Genomic DNA, 22,730 nt, shown 5'->3' with positions numbered 1-22,730 from the left:
CCAGATTCCCAGGCCTGGGTGGACTCTGAGGCGGTGTGCAGGGGGGCCAGTGCTGGGTGCGGAGCTGTCCACCAGGGCTGTGCTGAAGTCACACAGCAGCAGCTCCCGGCACTGTCACGGCAGAACCTGCCACACTGTCCTGTGGAGGCTGTTTCTGTTTGCTGCCAGTGGAAAGGCCTCCAGCTGCTTTTCCCATTGACCACCATCCAGCGGCCCTAAATCCAGCCACGAGGCTAGCCCTTTATCTAGTTCTCCTCGGGTTTTCCACCCCCACGGCTACATCATCTGTGAAGAAGGGTGGTTTCTCCTGTTGCAATCCTCACACTGTGTGTGAGTGTGAGTGTGTGAGTGTGTGAGTGTGAGTGTATATGAGTGTGTGTGTGAAAGTGTGAGTGTGCGTGAGTGTGCGAAAGTGTGCGAAAGTGTGTGTGAGTGTGTGTGTGAGAGTGTGTGAGTGTGTGAGAGTGTGTGTGAGTGTGAGAGTGTGAGTGTGTGTGTGAGTGTGTGTGAGCGTGTGTGAGTGTGAGAGTGTGAGTGTGCGTGAGAGTGCGAGTGTGGAAGTGTGAGTGTGCATGAGTGTGCAAAAGTGTGAGTGTGAGTGTGTGTGTGAAAGTGTGAGTGTGCGAAAGTGTGTGTGAGTGTGTGAGTGCATGTGTATGTGTGAGAATGAAAGTGTGAGTGTGCGTGAGTGTGCGAAAGTGTGTGAGTGTGCATGAGTGTGTGTGGGTGTGAGTGTGTATGTGTGTGAGAGTGTGAGTGAGAGAGTATGTGTGTGCATGTGTGAGTGTGAGTGTGTGTGTGCATGTGTGAGTGTGAGTGTGTGTGAGTGTGTGAGTGTAAGTGTGACTGTGAGTGTAAGTGTGACTGTGAGTGTGTGTGTGAGAGTGAGTGTGTGCGCATGTGTGTGAATGTGAGTGTGTGTGTGTGAATGTGTGTGTGTGAGTGTGTGAGTGTGCAAGTGTGTGTGCATGTGTGTGAGTGTGCGAGTGTGTGAGTGTGTGTGAGTGTGTGTGTGTGTGTGCTCTACCCTACTGCAGCACTGAGACCTCCTAGTCCAGCCGTGGGGGCGTGTGGCGAGGAAGGTCCCTGTCACACTGAGCAGGATGTCTGCTGTGGGCTACATGACACAGCCCTATGGGGGGAGCGTCTCCCCTACTCATGGGTTGCTGGGAGGTTTTTTTCGTTTTTGTTTTTATTTCTTTTAGCAAATTAACTTTCACTCTGAAGGAAGCCAGCAGAGAGGCAGATCTACAAGCAGACACTTTCTGTTGTCCGAGAGCTGCAGGCGATGGGGTTCTGCAGTGCCAGTCTTTTGGACCTCGGAGGCAGCTCTGCACAGTGGTTGCAGTGGGTGGAGCAGAAGACAGGCTCCAGAGTCCCCTTGGATGGGGACTTGTGTTCTATGACTCAGTTTGTGAGCTTATTACTCTGGAGGTTCTTTACCTTCTGCGTAGACCTGAATCACAGTGGACACGTGCTGAGGGGTTAGTTGTACCTGCTAAGTCTCTCATTCATGACAAGCATCAAACATTCTGGGAGCCATTTCCTATTTGCAAAATGTTTGAGTAGCAACTTGTTCTCTGTGGCTCTATCCTGTGCCTGAGAGCAGCAAGAATATGGGGCCAGCTTGCCCGACCCCAGGACACTCATGGAGGGGAGTGCAGGGCTAGTTCATGTGAAGAGCCGTCCGAGGCCTCACATTGGAGGAGCTTCTTGAAGTTGGTCCTTGGGGGGCCTGGGATTGCTCTGTGCCCACTGCCTGGGTCTCCCATGCCGTTAGCAGGAAGTCACCTTTTCAGCCCCTACAATGCAAAACCTTGTCTAAAGACCAGCTCAGTCTCTGATTTGAAGATGTCTATTTGCTGATTTTCTCAGAGGTGACTCTGACTCTCATGGTGTGCTCAGAACAAATAGCCTTAGGGACGTCTTTAATTTCCAATGGTGAACAAACTCTCAAGCAATGCACATCCGAGGGTGGCTAGTTCAAGCCACGGAGTAAGTCCTGTACGAGGGTTCCAAAACAAAACAGGTGTTCAAGGCAAAACCCACGGCTTCAGTTTTCCCTCAGCAACCTTCAGATTGGGAGGAGCCCCAGGATTTTGGCTAAGGAGTGAATTCACACACCTGGAGGCAAGAAGGAAAGCAGTGAGCTAACCAAGACACATGGATTCTGACCCAGGCTCTGCCAGGCACCTCCGCCGTCTTGATGGGGACCACAGGAGCCAATCCCGTCTCGGTACCAGAAGGGGTGGGTGCTGTCTGCTCTGTGGGCCTGCTGTGCTTGCTCTGTGGCAGTGGCTTGAGTCGCCTTTTCACCTCGTCTGCTTTGTAGACTGATTCAGTGCCAGCTCCAGCACGTGCCCAGGGCTCACGGTGCCGGGAATGTATTAATGTGGCTCCTGCTTCTGTGTATTTTTCCAATCCTATTATCTCTTTGTTCCAATGGTGGCACTTATTTTTACATATTGTATTTTTTCTAATATATTTTTAATGTTGGCATGTAAAATTTCTTGTGCCTCTCATGAACAAAATGTTTAAAAGTGCTCATGCCTTGTCGAATGGTTAAAAAGAGTTAATTATCAGGTGGGTTGTTATGGCTTGGATCTTAAATGTCCCCAGGGGTCCTGTGCTGAAGGTCCCAGCCAATGGCACTATTGGGAGGTGCTGGGAACCTGAGGAGGGAGGCCTCATGGGAAGGGGTGGGTCTTTGGGCTGTGCCCAGGAAGGAGGTGCTGGGATCCAGGGCTGCACTCTGGCTCTCTGCTCCCGGCCACCAGGAAGTGAGAATTGTCTTCCAGCGTGAGCCATGGTGTTCTGCCTGGCCACAGGCCCCAACGCTGTGCAGCCAGTATAGCATCGAGGAGACCTCTGAAACTCTGAGCCTCGTTACGTCAATCTCTCCCCGTTAAGTTGGTTTCTCTCACAGCGACAGCAAGCTCACTAGCACACGATTTACATTGTGTGGTTCTCATTTTCGCTTATTGTAAGATTCTAACTTTTTGTGCTGTGCTTCCTGTTGGAAGCACCGAGGACTGGTTTTCTATCTGATCAGCCTGGGGAGGGTGTGGGGCTAGCAAGGCCGATGGGCAAGTCCTCCTCTTTCTGCCAGGCTGCACTTGGGGGTCTCACAGGTTCTTCCACGACAGCCAAAGGTGGACACAAGGATGCCCCGTCCAGGTGGATGGAGCCACAGCCCCAGGCCACGGGGGGAGGAGGCAGTGTGAGAGTCTTCCTGGGGCGTACCCTGTTGTGGCAGAGCAGAGCCCGGACATTACCTTCTCAGGGCCGACTGAAGTTGACCAAGTGGGGGGTGGCACCTTGGGAGCTTCACAAGTACCTCCCAGTTTATAAAGGAAGGTGCTTGCTGGAGTTCACCAGGACAGCCGTTGGCCCCAGGGCACACTTGCTCCTGTGCCTGGCCACAGGCCCGCCCTGTTCATCGCCTGCTCCCTTTGGGCTGCGCCCATTCATAAATCCCGCTGGGCGGGGCCTCCCAAGGCTTTCTCTGAAGAAGGTTTTGTGGAGGTGCTTGGCATCTCTGTGCCCCGTCCTTCACTCTTCCCAGTTGCAAACCAGGCTCCTCCACCAGTCCAAGGCCCCACCCTGACCACTCGGCCAGGCCCCAGGAGTGGGAAGAGGCCAGAGGTGGCCAGGGGAGCTCTGCTACTGGCGAAGAGGACAGATGTGGCCCTTAGAGAATTTGGGTTTCTTCTGCAGAGAAGGTGGAGAATTGAATAACATTTGTGTGATTTATTTTAGTAAAAAAATCTACATCGTTTTTGTGGTGTCTATAATAACGTGTGTTACCTGTCAAGCACAGTATTGTTTTGACATAGTAAATACATAAAAAAATGACAGGTTGTATTTTCCAAGGGAGCTGCCACACACACACACACACACACCACATTTCCTCCCACACAGGAAAAAGAGATTTTCGCCTCTGTCTCTAGCACTTCATTCCATTGCACAAGGCTCTGGGCTGGGAGTGACACACATTCCCTGTCACTGTTCCCTTTAAATTCCAAACATGCTTCTGAACGTCCAGGTCTCTGAACCCCTGGCTCTTATCGCTGAGGCACACCACTGTTCACTCTGTCAGCAAGAACCCGAGAACTTGGCCTTCTATTTGCCTTGTTACTTGGCCCAAGTAAAGTGAGAATCATAACGTAACACCGGCTCTTTCTACATCTCTGGATGTTGGCACCTGGTACTTATCTCTTGGTGTCATCATGGTCAATACTGCTAAAAAGGGTGCACGTTAGTCCAAACTCCAAGGGGACTGATGGCAGCTGGCGGGATGGCTGGGCCCTGAGAGTAAAGCTGCACATTGCCTGAGGGACATGCATCTCCAGAGTTGCAGGGCCACCCGTGAGGGGCAGGCCCGCACCTCAGGGAGCTGGCTGGTGTCTGCCCCTGTGGCTGCGTCCTCGGGCAGTAAAACCCAAGGCAGCAGAGCTACCGAGAAGCCAGAGTTCATGCAGGTGGCGATCGGGTGCCCTGAGCAGCTTCTGAGCATCAATCACCCAGGTCCTGAGCACTCTGTGGAGTCAGAGGCCCACCTGCTGGGCACACAGGGCCCGGCCAGCTTCAGAGCACAGATCTGGGTGAGGAAGCCCAAGGTGGTCTCAGCCACTCCATAGGATGGGTCATTCAGGAGCCTTGGCTTTGCCAGTGACAGCGAGGATGACAGTAGCCTTTGACCTTGGCAAAGCAAATCAGAGCACAGGGTTGGTGGGGTGGGACACCAATCCCCTGTCCAGAAAGGAGGGGATGTCGGGTGACAGAGGGGTCAGAACTGGCCTGGTTCAGCCTTCTCCAAGACCTAGCTAGGCCACAGGTGCACAAGGGCCCATGGCACTCCCAGTGTGGGAGGTGAGCGCCTGCTCCCCACGGGTGCCTGTGAAGCTATGCTGGGCAAGCTGGCTGGGCTGGCTGCCGCGAGTGGGAGCCGGGGAATCCTCCGGAGCCCTCCGGAGCCCCATGCTGACCCCGTGGGCTGGAGTCGGGGTGCAGGCCCTGGGGGCAGAGCTGGGGACTTTTCCTCTCAGGAGGGGCTGGGGGTCCTGTGGCCAGGGATACCAGGTGTGATGTCCATGGATCGCCAACCATGCACGTTCAACGTCTGCAGCTGGAATGGGGTGTCCTTTAGTTGTAAGCCATGGGGTGACCATAGGCCCTCCCACGTGAGGCTAGGGCTGTGGCGCTCCCACGGAGCTCCCATCCACCTGGGCGGTGGATCCAGCCTGTGCCCAGTTCTCCAGCAATAGCGTGGAGAGGCACAGCTCAGGCTCCATGCCAGGAAGCCCTGGGTCTGGGTCACTTTGGCTGCTGTTCTGACCCCAGCCAGTACACGAGTTCTTCTGCGTCTACACATGGGAATGACTGGCCTTTCTGAGGCTGTGGGGTGGTCTGCTGGGCACGGGGGCTTGGTGGTGTGCTCACCACCAAGTCGCACAAAGTTATCAGACACACAAAGTCGCATGTAATAGCTTTGCAAGGCCAGCAGAGCCTCTGGAAGAGCCGAGATGACTCACCGAGCCGTTCCTGGGCCTAGCCAGCCCTGGCAGCTGCCTCGCCTTCGGGATCCGAGGGTCAGGTGTTTTTGCACGGCCTAATGTTGGGTGCCAGACAGGACACAAGTGCAGGGCTGGGAAGGGGCCGCTGCGTGTCGGGGAGCAGCCTGGACTGGAGCCGCCGCCTTCCTCCTCTGCTTCCTCCCTCTCCAGCCAGACTCTGGAGCAGGGCCTGTAGGGAAGGAAGGCGTGTGGCTTTCCAAAGGGACCCTTCTGCAGGACCCTGTCAGTGGCAACCAGGCCGGATGGAGGTCAGGCCCTGTGGCTGAGGGCACAGCGCAGCTGGCGGGAGTCCCTGGTGCTGCTCGAGCCCAGACTGCTGGTCAGGGAACTGCGTCTCTGCTGTGGGCACCGCAGCCCGCCTGGCCAGACGCGGGGCCATGGCTGTGTCCGCAGGTCTGATGTTCAGGGCTCAGATGCTCTGGGAGGAGCAGTACTGCCCACGGCTATGGGATCTGGTCCAGACGTAGCGAGGCCACCCCGGGTCACCCCGTCCCTGACAACCCTCAACTGCCTTGGTGGCTCTGTGAGCCTGAGATGGCGGGTCCAGACCTCCAGGACTGTGAGAGGCTCCGGGACCAGGCGAGACGGAGTTGGAGAAGATCATGGGGGCCACGTCCTGCGCAGACTGTGCCGTGGCCTTTGTGTCCCACCACGCACCTAGGGCGCAGGAAAGGCCTCCACGTGTCACTCAGTCACCAGGCCTCGGACCGTCACTCAGCTGGTGGCTTTATGGCCTCTTGCCTCCTTCCGCAGGCTGTTGGGGGCCGAGGAAGGCCCGGGGACAGCTCTGTTCAGAGCAAGGCAGGCTGCATGGCTTTTAGTGGCAAGGTCTCTCTTCCCTCCAGAGCCTACCTTGTTCCTGGAATGCAGGACGGAAAGTTCAAGTGCTTTTTCTGTGGTTATGATTAAACAAAACTGAGAGGCACACAGGAAACACAAAGACGTGGGGACCCCGCGGCACCGTCCCGCTGAGCAGCCCTGGGCAGCCCTTCCCTTGGGAGCTAATGCTCCTCCGGCTTTGAAGAACGATGCTATCACCTTAGCTTTTTCAAATGTCTGGAGTTAAAAGCTGCCTCTTGAACCTGCGGTCCTTTAAAATTTACGGAGGAACATGCTACATCAGGCTCGGCCAGGCCGGCCCCACAGAAAGTCAATACTTGTCTCAAAGCAAACAAGTCTTCGAATACAAGGTCAGAGTGAAAGAATGCGTCCCCTCCACGCTTCCAGCCTCTCGTCCCCCTTCAAAGGCTGAAGCGGTGAGCTGGCTCCCTGTGCGGGTCAAATGCATGTCATAGCAGACACCGGGGTTAATATTCAACCAGGCATTAATAGATTAGATAACTGTTACATGCTTTTAGTGCCAATTAATTCATAGCTGTTTTTATTCCTCCTTTTACAAGGCAGAAAAATATGGGGCCTGGTTTCCTGTGGCGAGTTCCCAGGTAGGTCTTTTGTGCTGTGACCGCCACCAGTTGAGTGGGCCGACACCTGTGATCCCCCGAGGCTCGGCCCCCGCATGATGTCGGGCAGTGGCCCTCCGTGCGGGGCTATTCAAAGCCCACTGAGCGGGCTCCTTGTGGTAAGATTTATGCTAGTTTATGCTAGAATAACAATGATGCCGTGGTATTTGTTTGAAAATGAAAGGATTATATGGTCTTTGTAAAATGAGGAATTTAGTTCTGGGGAGGGGCAGTGAGACGGTGATTTATTTTTTGTTTATGTTCCTATGAATCCTTTGATATGTCAGCTTCTGTCACTAAGTATTAGGACACTTGTAATTTCTTGAATCAACCAAGATGAAATACACACAGCCTCAAATAATTTATGTCAAAATCTCAGCTGTGCAATCTAAGTGCCAGGGCTTACTGGGAGATTAGACGGGAACGGGCTACTTGGTCTTCAAAGACCTGCCCATGATCAGGAGTTAGAAAGGCACAGTTCTCCGCTTAGCTCAGGTGAGGGGTGTGCCCCCTCTTGGGGTTTTGGTGCAGGGCGAGGCCACGGGAGTCGAGCTGTGGGTCGTCGGGCCTGGGCTCAGGGAAGCCTGGTCCATTATTCCCCCGTCTTAGTCAGTGACCAGAATGTCTGGGTCAATGACAGGGACGCCCACCGCCTCTTTCCTTTGTAGCGCTACCCTTGAACAGATCGACTTCAATGCGCGTCCGTGGAGGATGGGGAATGAAGCCAACGTCACCATTAGCTCCAAACACAGAAGCTGTCTGGGACTGGGGAGATCTCGGCAGTGCTCAGCAGGGACCTGAGGCGCCTGGAGTGACAGGAGTCGAGGGTGGCAAGGCCACCCTCGTCACCCACCCTGGGATGCTCGCCGGGGCCTGGCTGGGTTTGCGTAGTGTTCGCAGCAGTCTCCCTGGGTCAGGGGCTCTGCTCACAGTGGGTTCGCCCCACCGGTTCCTGTGCAGGACGCCCGTCCTCTGCATTAGTCACCTGAAGGGCCACGTAGACAGCATGGTTGGCTGTTTGGGGCAACGTCCATCCCAGAGATGGACATTTTCTTTGGAAAAGAAAATTCATTACTGAGCCATCTGGGAATCAGAAATACCGGAAAATGGATTCTGCATTTCCCACTATTAATTATGCATCAGGAGCGTATGGCTCGGTGAGCTGAGGCAGCAGATGAAGGCACAGATCTCATTTCCCAGCCCCAGGAAGGACGACGCCGTGGCCTCATGGAGGTCCCCTCAGTTTACGCATCTCTAAAATGGAGGATGCTGATGTGATAGAGGAGGGACCAGGCAAGCAGCGAGAAAAGTGGGTGACTTTCCAACTCTGAGAGCCGGGAGCCCGGTTGGGTGTCTCCTCTTCAAGATGACGGTGGAGACTCCTCACTCTTTAGACCCCTCATCCCCTGTCCTTCTCATCCCACTGGTCTGCTCCTTCCCAGAGCTGGTGTGTCGGTCATGTGTGTCCTGTCAATCAGAAAGGGGGCAGGAAGTCTGGCCAGAGAGAGAAGCAGAGCAGTCTCCTTCGTCTCTCTCTCACACACACACATGCACACAGACATTCACAGAGAATGCACACACACACACACACACACAGAGAATGCACACGCAGGACACACACACACGGACGTGCACACACATGCATTTGCCGGCCAGCACACAACTTTGGATCTGTCACGTTGTTCTGGACAAGCTGCTCTCTGCTCTTCATCTTTTCCTCGCTGGCCTGATTATGGACAAAACAAAGCCCCACGTATTTTTTTTTTTAACTTCAAGAACACTGAGAGAGGCTGTAATTTATTTCTAAAAAGAGCTTCACTAAAAGCAAAGAAATAAAATTCAAAGGAGAATTCAAAATGCAGATACCTGCTCTCATTATGTCTGTGGACTGCTGGGTACCAAGGACAGAAGTCCTAGACCATGCCAGTGTGAAGCCACCTCAATAAGCTGGCCTTGATATCTGGCCTCTCGTCCTTGGGAGAAGATAGTTTTTAGTCTCTTCAGGGTGAGATCATCACAGCACATTTTTAAATCCCTGAGCGGCTGCACTTGATCTTGACAAAGCTGCTGGGTCGCTGGCTGCTCCCTAAGCACTGGTCCCCAGGGAGAGAAGCCTTTTCCTCGACTCACCCATCAGGCGTCTGCCCCGCCTGCTCGGGCGGCTCGGCCTGGCTGCCTTCCTGAGGATATTCAGGGCTTCAGACCTCTGCAGGGCTCCTGGTTACCCGGTGCCTATTTGCACTTAAAAATTTATCCAGAATTTATTGAGCAATTCCATTTTAGAATCAGCTCTGTAAGGATGGCGTTTTCCATCTCCTCCTGTTGAAAACCGCCCCAAAGCAGCAAGAAGAATGAGAAGGAAAAACGCGAATGTGTCCTTACAGCAGAGCCAGGAGACATCTGCAGGCCTGAAACACAATCTGTGAGGGAAGACTGCCAAGGAGAGGGAAGGTCACAGAGGCCCAGCAGGACAGGGAGGTGCCCACAGCTGCAGACCTCGGAAAGCAGACAGAGCTGTCCTCCCCAGAGAAGCGACCCATCCCCGGGGAACACCAGCAACCATTTGTTTGGAAAGAAAGAAGAAAATGATTGGGCCAAGAGCAGGTGTCCCTGGGCACAGTTTTCCATAAAGTCTCAGGGAACAGAGAAGGCAGGGATGACAGGAAGACCAGCAGTAAGCTGTAGGTCTGAAAAGCAGAATGTGGGTGAGGCTGGGAGACGAAGGACTGCCACAGGGAGCGGCCTGCAGCCCTGTGGGACGGGCCGGAGCCAGGAGAACCTAAAGAGCTAACTCACGCACAACCCTGGACACAGAATTCCCACGTGCTTAGAATAGGCCTCGGATTTCACATGTGCAGCTTCATCAAATGATGTAGGAAGAAATATCCTTATTTCATAATAAATTATAATTTAAAAGGTCTGTTTTAAAATACCCAAAAGAAAATATATTAAATTTACAGAATGGACAGATGGCAGGTGAAAGCTCTTATTTGAAAAACAGGGCCAAGAGGTAGACAACAGTTATGACCAAACAGTCCATGGTGGTATTTTAAAACCAAGAAAACAGTTCACCTGCATAAAACAAGAGGACAAAGGCGAGATATAAGAGCTTACGCAGAAACGGCTAGTGGTAGGTGGAATCGACTCTGGGCTCTAAGTTCAGGAAAGAGTTGAGTACAGATGAGTACAAGAGTTGGAACTCTTGCAGGCAGGAAGGTCAAGTTGGGGTCTCACAAAGAGGAAACCTCATGAAAACACCACAGGACACAGAGCATAGGATCAATAAAGAAATAGGCAGAAAGAACCCTGAAGGGAAACTTGGAAAGGAGAGGAGAAAAGATCCCTCATACACATGAAGAAGAAAATCAAGTGATTAAGTAAATTTAAAAATATATAATTCAGAAAATACTCCTTAACAGAAAGAGCTGGACACTACAGACAGCGAATCATGACATTCCAAGAAAACGGACAGATGCTGAGCCATCTGCAACGTGGCTGCAAGGGTGGCGCAGCTCAGGGCGAAGGAGCGGGCAGAGGCGATGGCAGCAAGAAAGGGCATGGTCCTGCCCAGCCAGCTTTCCCAGGGTGGCATGCAGGGCCTCAGCAAGGGAAGCCCTCTGGATACTGGAGAAGTGAGACCATAAGGAAAAAGATGCTGTGAGGCTGTCCACTTTATGTGACTGTGAGTGCTGGGGTACTGCCCACTGAAGGGTTCACTGTATTTCCCTGGAATCTGGCTGTCACGGCCACCTTTACATCAGCGCCTGGCAGAGGTGACCACAGGCATGTGCTCTGCCTAGGACACTCACTGCTGGAGTCCGGCTCACACTTGGGCATCTTACCACCTGAAGGCCACTATCTGGAGGAGTTGCACACAGGTGCTCTTGGTCAGCAGTTCTGTGCCCAGCAGCAGAGCACAGGTGTGAAGGTGAGCCAAGGGGTGAAAGGTCACAGGTGCTCTGCGACAGCCACACATGCAGAGCACGTGGTTCCCATGGGTCATTCTAAAAGACACTAACAGAGGCCAGCCAGTCAGAGAGGCCCACCACCAGGACAGGAGAGCTGATTGCGAGCCCTCGGAGGCAGAGCAGTGTGGGCTTCACAGCTGCAGAGCTCCAGGTGAGGGCCACAGGGCAGACTTCCAGGGACAAGACGGCCACAGGGGCCCGGGAGGAGAAGAGGGACAGATGGTCAGCGGGGCGTGAGCGCAGGACGTCCAAAGACACTCGTGTGCAGGGGTCAGAATAAACCACTCAGAGAAAGTGGACCAGGCATCACATGCCCAGGCGCATCCCAAGGTTCAATGACCAAATTACTAGAATACTGAGGGACCAATGGGAGGACAATGAAGGGCACAGGATCCAGGACAGTGGCCCTGAGCTGGCAGACAAGCCCCTTTCTGCCGCCAGGCTCAGCTTACACGATTCATGGGTCTAATTCTTTACCCCCAAGACAGTCCAGGCACATTTCACAGATGAGGAAACTGAGCCCAAAGAAATCAAGTGGACCTTGGCCATGAGGATGGGATGGATGCTGACCAGTGGGACAGGATGGACGCTGACCAGAGAGGACCAGGATGGACGCTGGCCAGGGAGGAAGGGATGGACGCTGACCAGTGAGGATAGGATGGATGCTGACCAGAGAGGAAGGGATGGATGCTGACCAGTGAGGACAGGATGGATGCTGACCAGTGAGGATGGGATGGATGCTGACCAGTGGGACAGGATGGATGCTGACCAGTGAGGACAGGATGGACGCTGGCCAGGGAGGATGGGATGGACGCTGACCAGTGGGACAGGATGGACGCTGACCAGAGAGGACCAGGATGGATGCTGACTAGTGAGGACAGGATGGACGCTGACCAGTGAGGATAGGATGGACGCTGACCAGTGGGACAGAATGGATGCTGACCAGTGAGGACAGGATGGACGATGGCCAGGGAGGATAGGATGGATGCTGACCAGTGAGGACAGGATGGACGCTGACCAGAGAGGATGGGATTGATGCTGATCAGTGAGACAGGATGGATGCTGACCAGTGAGGACAGGATGGACGCTGGCCAGGGAGGAAGGGATGGACGCTGACCAGTGAGGACAGGATGGATGCTGACAAGTGAGGATGAGATGGACGCTGACCAGTGAGGACAGGATGAATGCTGACCAGTGGGATGGGATGGATGCTGACCAGTGAGGACAGGATGGATGCTGACCAGCGGGATGGGATGGATGCTGACCAGTGGGACAGGATGGACACTGACCAGAGAGGAAGGGATGGATGCTGACCAGTGAGGACAGGATGGATGCTGACCAGTGAGGAAGGGATGGATGCTGACCAGTGAGGACAGGATGGATGCTGACCAGTGAGGACAGGATGGATGCTGACCAGTGAGGACAGGATGGACGCTGGCCAGGGAGGAAGGGATGGACGCTGACCAGTGAGGACAGGATGGATGCTGACCAGTTAGGACCAGGATGGATGCTGACCAGTGAGGATGAGATGGATGCTGACCAGTGAGGACAGGATGGATGCTGACCAGTGAGGATGAGATGGATGCTGACCAGTGAGGACAGGATGGATGTTGACCAGTGGGATGGGATGGATGCTGACCAGTGGGGACCAGGATGGACACTGACCAGTGAGGACAGGATGGATGCTAACCAGTGAGGATGGGATGGATGCTGGCCAGAGAGGAAGGGATGGATGCTGACCAGTGAGGACAGGATGGATGCTGGTCAGAGAGTATAGGATGGATGCTGACCAGCGGGATGGGATGGACGCTGACCAGTGAGGACAGGATGGCTGCTGACCAGTGAGGATGGGATGGACGCTGACCAGTGGGATGGGATGGCCGCTGACCAGTGAGGACGGGATGGGCCCAGGGTGTGTTTCTTCCACTCCTCACACCCCTGTCCTGTCTTCAGAAACCTGTGGAGGAAGATCTGGTCTCCATGCCTGGTTCCCAGAGCTCAGCAGACCTGAGTGGCCCATGCTACATCAGACCACATGGTGCTGGACACTGCCTGCTTGGCAGTAAGAGCTATAGGTGGCCGTGGTCCATAAGAGCAGAGTTTCAAGACTCTGGCACAACTTTACAATTATGAAATTCACCATTAGAACAAAATTGAAGACATTTAACATCAGGAGAAGAAACCCACTAATGCAAAGAAGGCAAGACCATCTACAATAGAAAAAAGAGAAAGTGGAAATGGGAAGGAATGAGCTCCAGGGTCCCCAAGTGTTAAGGGGCCAACCTCACCTAATAGAAAGCCCTTCAGGTCCTGTCGCAAGACAGAGCCCACTGGCAAACCATATGCAGGGGTCCCCTCAAGCCAAGGCCTGGGGGAACCCCCTCATGGCCAGGGAGGAGAGCAGTTCATAGCACCCAGGCAGACCCAGCACACGCCCAGCGCTGCAGACAGCCTCCTCTCAGACACGCTGGGAGGAGGCAGGACAGACAGACACCCCCAGGCAGAAAGACGTGAAGGAGGACAGACAGACACCTAGGCAGACAGACGTGAAGGAGGACAAACAGACACCCAGGCAGACAGACTTGAAAGAGGACAGATAGACACCCCCAGGCAGAGAGATTTGAAACAGGAAAGACAGACACCCAGGCAGACAGAGGTAAAGCAGGATAGACAGACACCTCCATGCAGACATATGTGAAAGAGGACAGACAGACCCCCCCCCCCAGGCAGGCAGACCTGAAACCGGACAGACAGACACACCAGCCAGACAGACATGAAGGTGGACAGACAGACAGCCCCAGGCAGACAGATGTGAAGGAGGACAAACAGACACCCGAGCAGACAGACATGAAGGAGGACAGACAGACACCCAGGCAGGCAGACGGGAAGGAGGACAGACAAACACACCCAGGCAGACAGATATGAAGGCGAACAGACAGACATCCAGGCAGACAGACCTGAAGTAGGACAGACAGACACCTAGGTAGACAGATGTGAAGGAGGACAGACAGACACCTAGGCAGACAGATGTGAAGCAGGACAGACAGACACCTAGGCAGACAGATGTGAAGGAGGACAGACATACACCCAGGCAGACAGATGTGAAGGAGGACAGACAGATACTCAAGCAGACAGACGTGAAGCAGGACAGACAGACACCCCCAAGCAGACATCGTGAAATAGGACAGACAGACACCCAGGCACACAGACTTGAAGGAGGACAGACAGACACCCAAGCACACAGACTTGAAGGAGGACAGACAGACACCCAAGCACACAGACTTGAAGGAGGACAGACAGACATCCCCAGTCAGACAGACGTGATCAGGACAGACAGACACCCCCCAGCAAGACAGATGTGAAGCAGGACAGACAGACAAAGGCAGACAGATGTGAAGCAGGACAGACAGACACCTAGGCAGACAGATGTGAAGGAGGACAGACATACACCCAGGCAGACAGATGTGAAGGAGGACAGACAGACACCTAGGCAGACAGATGTGAAGGAGGACAGACATACACCCAGGCAGACAGATGTGAAGGAGGACAGACAGATACTCAAGCAGACAGACGTGAAGCAGGACAGACAGACACCCCCAAGCAGACATCGTGAAATAGGACAGACAGACACCCAGGCACACAGACTTGAAGGAGGACAGACAGATACCCAAGCACACAGACTTGAAGGAGGACAGACAGACACCCAAGCACACAGACTTGAAGGAGGACAGACAGATACCCAAGCACACAGACTTGAAGGAGGACAGACAGACACCCAGGCACACAGACTTGAAGGAGGACAGACAGACACCCAAGCACACAGACTTGAAGGAGGACAGACAGACACCCGAGGCAGACAGACATGAAGCAGAACAGACAGACACCCCCAGGCAGACAGCTGTGAAAGAAGACAGACAGACACCCAGACAGACAGACGTGAAGAAGGACAGACAGACACTCGAGGCCAGCACAAGTGAAGCAGGACAGACAGACACACCCAGGCGAACAGACGTTAAGTAGGACAGACAGACACCAAGGCAGGCAGATGTGAAGGAGGACAGACAGACACAAGTGAAGGAGGAGAGACAGACATCCCAATGCAGACAGACGTGAAGGTGGATATACAGACACCCCCAGGCAGACAGACATGCAGGAGGACAGACAGACACCCCCAGGCTGACAGACATGAAGGAGGACACAGACACCAAGGCAGACAGACATGAAGGAGGACAGACAGACACCAAGGCAGACAGACGTGAAGGAGGACAGACAGACACCAAGGCAGACAGACGTGAAAGAGGACAGACAGATACTCCCAGGCAGACAGATGTGAAGGAGGACAGACAGACACTCCCAGGCAGACAGATGTGAAGGAGGACAGACAGACACCAAGGCAGACAGTTGTGAAGCTGGACAGACAGATACCCAAGCAGAGAGACATGAAGCTGGACAGACAGACACCCCCAGGCAGACAGAATTGACAGACACCCCCAGGTAGAAAGACACCCAGGGGCAGGCAGATGTGAAGAAGGACAGACAGACACCCTCAGGCAAAGAGAGATGATGCTGGACAAACAGACACCCACAGGCAGACAGATGTGAAGCTGGACAGACAGACAGCCAGGCAGACAGACGTGAATGAGGACAGACAGATATATAAGCAGATAGACATGAAGCAGGACAGACAGACACCCTGGCAGACTGAATTGAAGGACAGACAGACACCCCCAGGAAGATAGACGTGAAGAAGGACAGACAGACACTCCCAGGCAAACAGACGTGAAGGAGGACAGACAGACACCCAGGCAGATAGACGTGAAGGAGGACAGACAGACACCCAGAAGACAGACGTGAAGGAGGACACCCAAGTGGACAGACGTGAAGCAAGACAGACAGACAGATGTGAAGGAAGAGGCACAGACACCCCAGACAGACAGACAGACATGAAGCCGGACAAACTAACACCCAGGGAGACAGACGTGAAGTAGGACAGACAGACACCCCAGGCAGACAGATATGAAGGCGGACAGACAGACACCCAGGCAGACAGACGTGAAGTAGGACAGACAGACAAAGGCAGACAGACATGAAGTAGAACAGACAGACACCTAGGCAGACAGATGTGAAGGAGGACAGACAGATACTCAAGCAGACAGACGTGAAGCAGGACAGACAGACACCCCCAAGCAGACATCGTGAAATAGGACAGACAGACACCCAGGCACACAGACTTGAAGGAGGACAGACAGACATCCCCAGTCAGACAGACGTGATCAGGACATACAGACAACCCCTGGAAGACAGACATGAAGCAGGACAGACAGACACCCAGGCAGACAGACGTGAAGTAGGACAGACAGACACCCAGGCACATAGACGTGAAGGAGGACAGACAGACACCCAAGCACACAGACTTGAAGGAGGACAGACAGACACCCAGGCAGACAGATGTGTAGGAGGACAGACAGACACCCCCAGGCAGACAGACGTGAAGCAGGACAGACAGACACCTCCAGGCAGACAGACGTGAAGCTGGACAGACACCCAAGCAGACTGACGTGTAGGAGGACAGACATACACCCAGGCAAACAGATGTAAAGCAGGACAGACAGACACCCAGGCAACAGACGTGAAGGAGGACAGACAGACACTTAGGCAGACGTTAAGGAGGACAGACAGACACACCTTCGCTAAGGCGAAGTGCACCCTGAGTGCGGATGCGCCTTTCCTGGGCCCACCTGCCGACTCCTCAGCTATCGCTCTGGACTCTGCCGTGACTTCATTCCATCTTCTCGTCCCGTTTCCTGGAATTAATTGTAAAGCTGCAGTTCAGCAGAAAACCCTGCTGTGCGGGTTGGGGGGCTCGAGGCTGCGCTTTCTCCCTGTGGGGTGGCTCCGTCCCGACTCCCGCCCGGCGTCCCCTCTGCATCAACACCCTGCAGCACCCTGGCTAAGCCCACGCTCACTCTGCAGCATGGACTCTGCTTTAGGCTGGACCCCCTGGTACCCACCCCGCCAGCCCCCCATCCCCTTTGCTGCTGGCACGTCCCTGTCTCCTCTTGGGGAACCTACATTTTATGCCTCCTTCCAGGACCACTGAGGCCTCATTTTCCCTCTTGAGTCTTTTCAGCAACTTCAGGGAATTCTATCCTGCCTTTCTAGAACTCCTGTTGAGGACAATTGCTCTTGGGATCCTTTCATCAGAGAGACTTGTCCTGTCCAGTGGCCAACTCCATAGGCATCTTTTCTGACCAATCCCTGAGGAGGCTGGGTGCATGGAGGCTGGTGCTGACCGGTGGTCTGCACCCTTGGTGGCCGAGCAGGGCGCTGTCTCCCCACCGTGCTGGGTGTGCCAGGTGTTCCGTGGCCTGTACCATGATTCCTGAAGTGCTGCCGTGGCCCGTGATTGGTTTGTGGGCATCAGGTAAGGTTCGGTGGTTCAAGCAGGGCGGGGCTCAGTGGTGGCCGGTCTATGAGTGCCATGGCAGGTCCGTGAGTGCTGTGGCAGGGAGGCAGAGGTGAGTTCTAAGCCTCTGGCCAGGGGAACACAATGCTCCTTTCCAAAGTGGAATCCTGAGCCAGGAGGAGCCTCCCCCCAAACATCCTCTCCCTCCCAACACTTCATGGTTCTTCTCCCAAATGCCCGCCTCTTGGCAGAGTCTCACACAGGGGACAGCCTGTGTTCCAAGAGCCAGTGATGACCTCAAAGGTCCTTGCTTACAGCAGGACACTACCTGGGAGGAGAGAGCTCAGGTGGCAATGGAAATGACCACCCAGCCTCGGATGTCCTCCCAGCCTCCCTCCTCACCGTCTACCAGCTCTACTGGGCTCCACCGAGAGGCTGAACCTGAGTAAGGGTCTTAAAGCAGAAGTGGTGAGGACTCACGAGGCTTCCTGTGTCCTTCAGAGTGAAAGACGCCCGACGTCGGCATAGAGGGACCAAAGCCACGTTCCAGCAAAGCCCCATCCCCCTTCTGCTTCTGCTCCGAGTCCCACCTGCCCACCCGTCTTCCCTGAGCTCACACAGCACAGAGCGTCAGAACCAGGGGTGGTACTAGCAAGGAGTTACAGTTCCCCGATTTCACATGAAGGAATCGGGGCCTGGGAAGGTTATTGGGTGGACTGTCACCTGCAGCCCGTTTCTGGGGTTTCTGACTCGTCCCCTGTGTGTGCAGTGATGAGTCATCTGAGCCTCTACCCACCGTCTTGCTTCTGTTCCCCCCTTGCCACGTCTGGAGGTGGGGCCACTTGATGCAGGGGTATGCCCTGGGCATTTGTACGTCGCCATCCTGTCTTCCCCGGACTCTGTTACACAGACCCAATGGCACTTGGTGCTGGTTGAACTTCTGGGAACACAAGTACGTCACTTAAATGCCATCGGTGAGTGAGTGCTCCACGTGGCCCAGTTGAGCCTCCAGGTTGCTCCTTTCGGGCTGCACCTGTCTTCCGCCCATGGTTCTGTATCGGCAGACCTGCTCCCTACCTCCCGGTTACCACTGATGTCCAGCTTGGGAAGCACTTACTCAGTTACTTACTTAGTGCAGACTAGTTCATTTTTCCATTTAGTAAAATGAGAATGATATCCCACCCAGGGTGCTCTCCACAAGGACATCATGGTCACACTAAAGAGCACAGCAAGAAGACCCCAGAGCCTTGGGTTTCCCTTTGGGTCTTAACCAACTGACTGGTGGCCTGGGACGGACAAGCAGACTCTCTTGGGCTCTTCTTTTTCTGCAAGACGTGGAACCAGACGAACAAGAGGCCATCAAGTGCTGGCAGTGTGCTTTACCAAGCAGGTCCCTGGGGCTTGGCAGAGGGCCTGTGGATGAAGCTGACCAGATCCACAGAAGGTCTGACGAGGAGCGTGGCTGTCACCACCGTGGTGTGAGCTGCAGTTCTCTCAGGGGCACGTCCTGGTGCCCCTAGAGCCACCGTGTGGGTCGTGCTGTAATCTAACCACGCCTGCCAGGCAGCAGCCCTCACCGTTGGGGCCAGGCACCTGGACGGTTTGGTGTCCACCCTCCCCTCCCCACAGCTCCTGCTCAGGGTCCCGAGCAGTGGGCAGCTGCTGGCTCTAGAGCGGGAGGTCGGTGGATGAGCCTGTTCTGGGAGCAGCAGTTCTGCAGGAGGAAGCCTGGGGCCTGGAGGGCGGAGCAGGGTTCCGGTGCTGTCCACACCTGCTCATCAACCCTGGTGTTGATCTGTGTCAGTGTGAAGGAGATAATCCGCTCCTCATGGACATCACCTTCTTGTGAGTGAAGACCCTCTTTGTCTTTCTAATCTCAGGTTTTTGGCTCACAAAATACGGGTCCTCTGCAGTGAGAGGGCCAGAGTGCCAAGTGTCCACAGGTCTACTCCACAGGCTGGTGGGCTGCCCAGGTCCATGGGTTAGCTCCATGGGGTGGTGGGCCACCCAGATCCACAGGTCTGCTCCATGGGCTGGTGGGCTGCCCAGGTCCACAGTTCTGCTCCACAGGCTGGGGGGCTTCCCAGGTCCGTGGGTCCACTCCACAGGGTGGTGGGCTGCCTGGGTCCAGACTCTCCTTTCCCGCCAGGGAGGGCCAAGGCCAAGGCTCACACCCACGTCTTGAGGCAAAGGTCAGTGCTCTTTCCAGCTGGACACATCCCTTCTGAACACATCCCCCTGCTGGGTGGACAGCTGCTTCTCCCGGAGTCACAGTGGACGTGAGCCAGGGAGCTTAGCCAGGGCCTGCTGGTCTGGCCCCTGATAGGAAAGGCACGTCAGTCTGGCCATGGCCCAGCTCTCTTTCTGCCCCTTCAGGGGTGAACTTGAGCCCGTTTCTTAGTCCCTGAGTTTCAGTCTCCTCACCTGGGGTGTGGGCTTGATGCCCACTGCAGAGGGCCAGCTGTAAGAACAGGTGGAGCATGGGGACATTCCCAGTGTCTCCTGAGTGGAAGTCTGGGATGGCGGGAGTCAGCAAGATGGCCACGGAGGGGCTTGCTGTGTCTGGAGAGGGGGGCAACCCCACAAGGGGTCCTGGTGGCCAGCCGCAGTAGGCCCTGGTGGCCAGCCGTGTGGCGGACGTCTGGGGGTACGGCAGGGAGCAGGTGGTGCCAGTGTCTACCCATGGGAGCAGTCCAGCGGGCAGAGGGTTCCACACACCCGCAGGCCCACGCAGAACCAGGCCCCAACCTGAAGATCCAGGCTCATCTACCACGGCCAGGAGGGGAGGTGACAGTGGTGAGACCAGGGGCCTCTGCCTGCGGGGGGTCACCTCAGCTTTCTGGGCTCAGATTCCGTGTGCATCAAAGGAGGGGAGGGCCATACGCGGAGTTTCTTCTGGATTGTTACTTGTATATCACGTGCCCAAGGACATGGAATAAAAATGCAAATAACATTAAGAGTGGGACATTGGAGGGGGCCGTGACAGGCCGGGAGAGGCTGCAGGTGGCTGCTACCTGGTGGGCACTGGAGTTGCTCCTGTGGAGCAGAGCCTGGTCTCGTGCAGGTTTGCAGAGTCATGGGAGGGCCCTGTGCATGGTCCAGCAGATGCGCTTTCTCCTGGGCATCCAGACAGAAGTGCCCAGTCTGAGCGCAGCCCCCAGGGAACTGTTGACGGGAGGGGGCAGTGTGACCAGGTGCTCGCAGGCTGTGGGAGACCTGGGGACTGGGGTCCATGAATCTCCGTGCGCTCTGTCCACCACTGGGGAGAACTGACGCCTGGAGCCTACCCATCGAGGATCCCCACACATCTCCCCTCGGGGCAGCCCTGCGTCCATGCTTCGTCCCTGAGCGTGGACTTGGCTCCTGGCACAGCTTGACTGCCTCCTTCCCCAGTGCTCCTCCCACAGGCGCCCTTCCCGGGGGCCATCCTGAGATGCCGCGCGTCCCACTCAGCCCCTCGCCACCGGGAAGCTGGAGTCCGTGGCTCCAGGTTGAGTCCCTTTGCAGGCCTGTTCGACAGGGACGGAATTCCTGACCGTTGAGTTGACAGAAGCACAGCTGTTGCCTAATTCATCTACAACAACCCCAATACAGGCATTTTTATCCTCATTCTTCAGGCCCAGAAGCTGAGGGCCAGGGAGGGAGTGGCGCAGGGACCTCTGGCTTCTCAGTTTCCAGTTCCAGGCCCGGTTCCCAGGGTCTGCTGGGGCGCCCCAGGGCCCTGGTAGGGACCAGCCTTCCCAGGGAGCTCTATGCCAGGTGCGTGTGGCAGCACACATCGTGGGTTCCTGCGGGTCCAGGGGAAGGTAAGTCTCCCACAGGCAGTGAGGGCCATGCTGGTTCCAGGGGCTGGACCCTGTTCTGTGTGGGCCCAACTGTGGGAAGGTGGAGACAGACCCTCCTTGTCCCAGCCCTGAGCTCTGCTGCCGAGTTCGGATCCTCCAACCCAGCAAGGGCTCCTGGAATCCAACTCTTCCCGCCTCGGCCCAGACACGTGCAGTAAGAGGCGATGAAGCTGCCAGGAGCCGCCCGGCCCAGGGACAACTAGCCCTCAGAAGTGTCCTCTATACTAGGGTTCTTTCCTTCATGGCCTCTGGGATAAATCGCACAGAATAATGCCTGGTGACCGAGTAGGCATTTAATTAAAAGGTCTGTGGAGTGCTTAATTAATTAATAATATAGTCGTATAAATTTAAGAAAAAAATCTATGACTGCTTTTGGATGTCAGATATGAGGGATTTGGGTCCCACTTTCCTTTCTGAGCTCACTTTTGGGTGACAAACTGGAGCAGGAGAGGTAGGTCAGTGGAGCAATATTTTGGGACTGCCACTGGGAACGCTGGCTTGTCCCTGGCTCGACAGTGAAGGTCCAGCAGCACGTGCCGCGTTACCTCTTGATCACGCCTGAGCTGATCCAAAGAAACGGAGAAAAAATGCCAGTAGAAGAGGGTCCATGAAATGTTTGGACAACAAGAAATGTTTTGAGGATAGCTGCAGTGGTCCAGGGGTGGTGGGTACCTGGGCCTGTGTGGAGAGGGTCAGAGGTTGGGTCGCCCTGGCGGGTCTCAGGGAGACTGGGCTCCCGGGCTCCCAGGGTCAAGGCCGTCTCTGACTGAAGGAGGCCACCCCGGGCTTCCAGGGGCACAGCAGGCCACGTCCTAGTTGGAGGTGGGAGGCAGGGTCTGAGCCCCTGGGTGTCTGGGCCTGGGCTGGAAGACGCTCAGGGCAGCGCTCTCCCACGGCAGTGGCTATGGGCAGGAGGCTCTCGGGATCTGAGCTCTCTGAAGAGGACGTGCTCCAGGGGGAGGGACAAACCCAGAGAAGCCAGGGACACTGCAGAATGTGTGCCCGGGCCTGTGTTTCTGGGTCGCTCTGCTGCCCGCGGTTGGAGCACCTGCAAGGCCACTGCTCAGCCTGCCCTCTTGTCCACATAACCAGAGGCTCTACCGTGTGTCTCTGAGAGACTCTTGCCAAGAGTCCTGCTATCGGCAGGAAATTAGGCCTCATGATGTGTAGACATGTCCTTCCGACACTCCTATATATCCATTTACTGAAAATTGAGTGTCTTTTTAATTGAATTTCTTATTAAAATGATAAAGTTGGAATGACTTGTGTCCCACGATGGTCGATCTCTGAGCTGGACAAGTGAAGCCAGTAGCCGCTGCAGAAACGGTGGGCATGTCTGTGAGGCTCCTAGCTTTCTGTTCAGGAACACCAGTGCCGGGTTTAGGGCTGGCGCTGCAGGATGATGCATGGAGTCCCAAACTGGAAGTGGCCTGCCCAGCCACTGGAACTGCTCCCAACCCTTGAATGCCCACAAC

Source organism: Spermophilus citellus, assembly GCF_964194105.1.
Source record: "Spermophilus citellus genome assembly, chromosome: 3".
NCBI classification, from domain to species: domain Eukaryota; kingdom Metazoa; phylum Chordata; class Mammalia; order Rodentia; family Sciuridae; genus Spermophilus; species Spermophilus citellus.
This window is presented reverse-complemented; position numbering follows the sequence as displayed.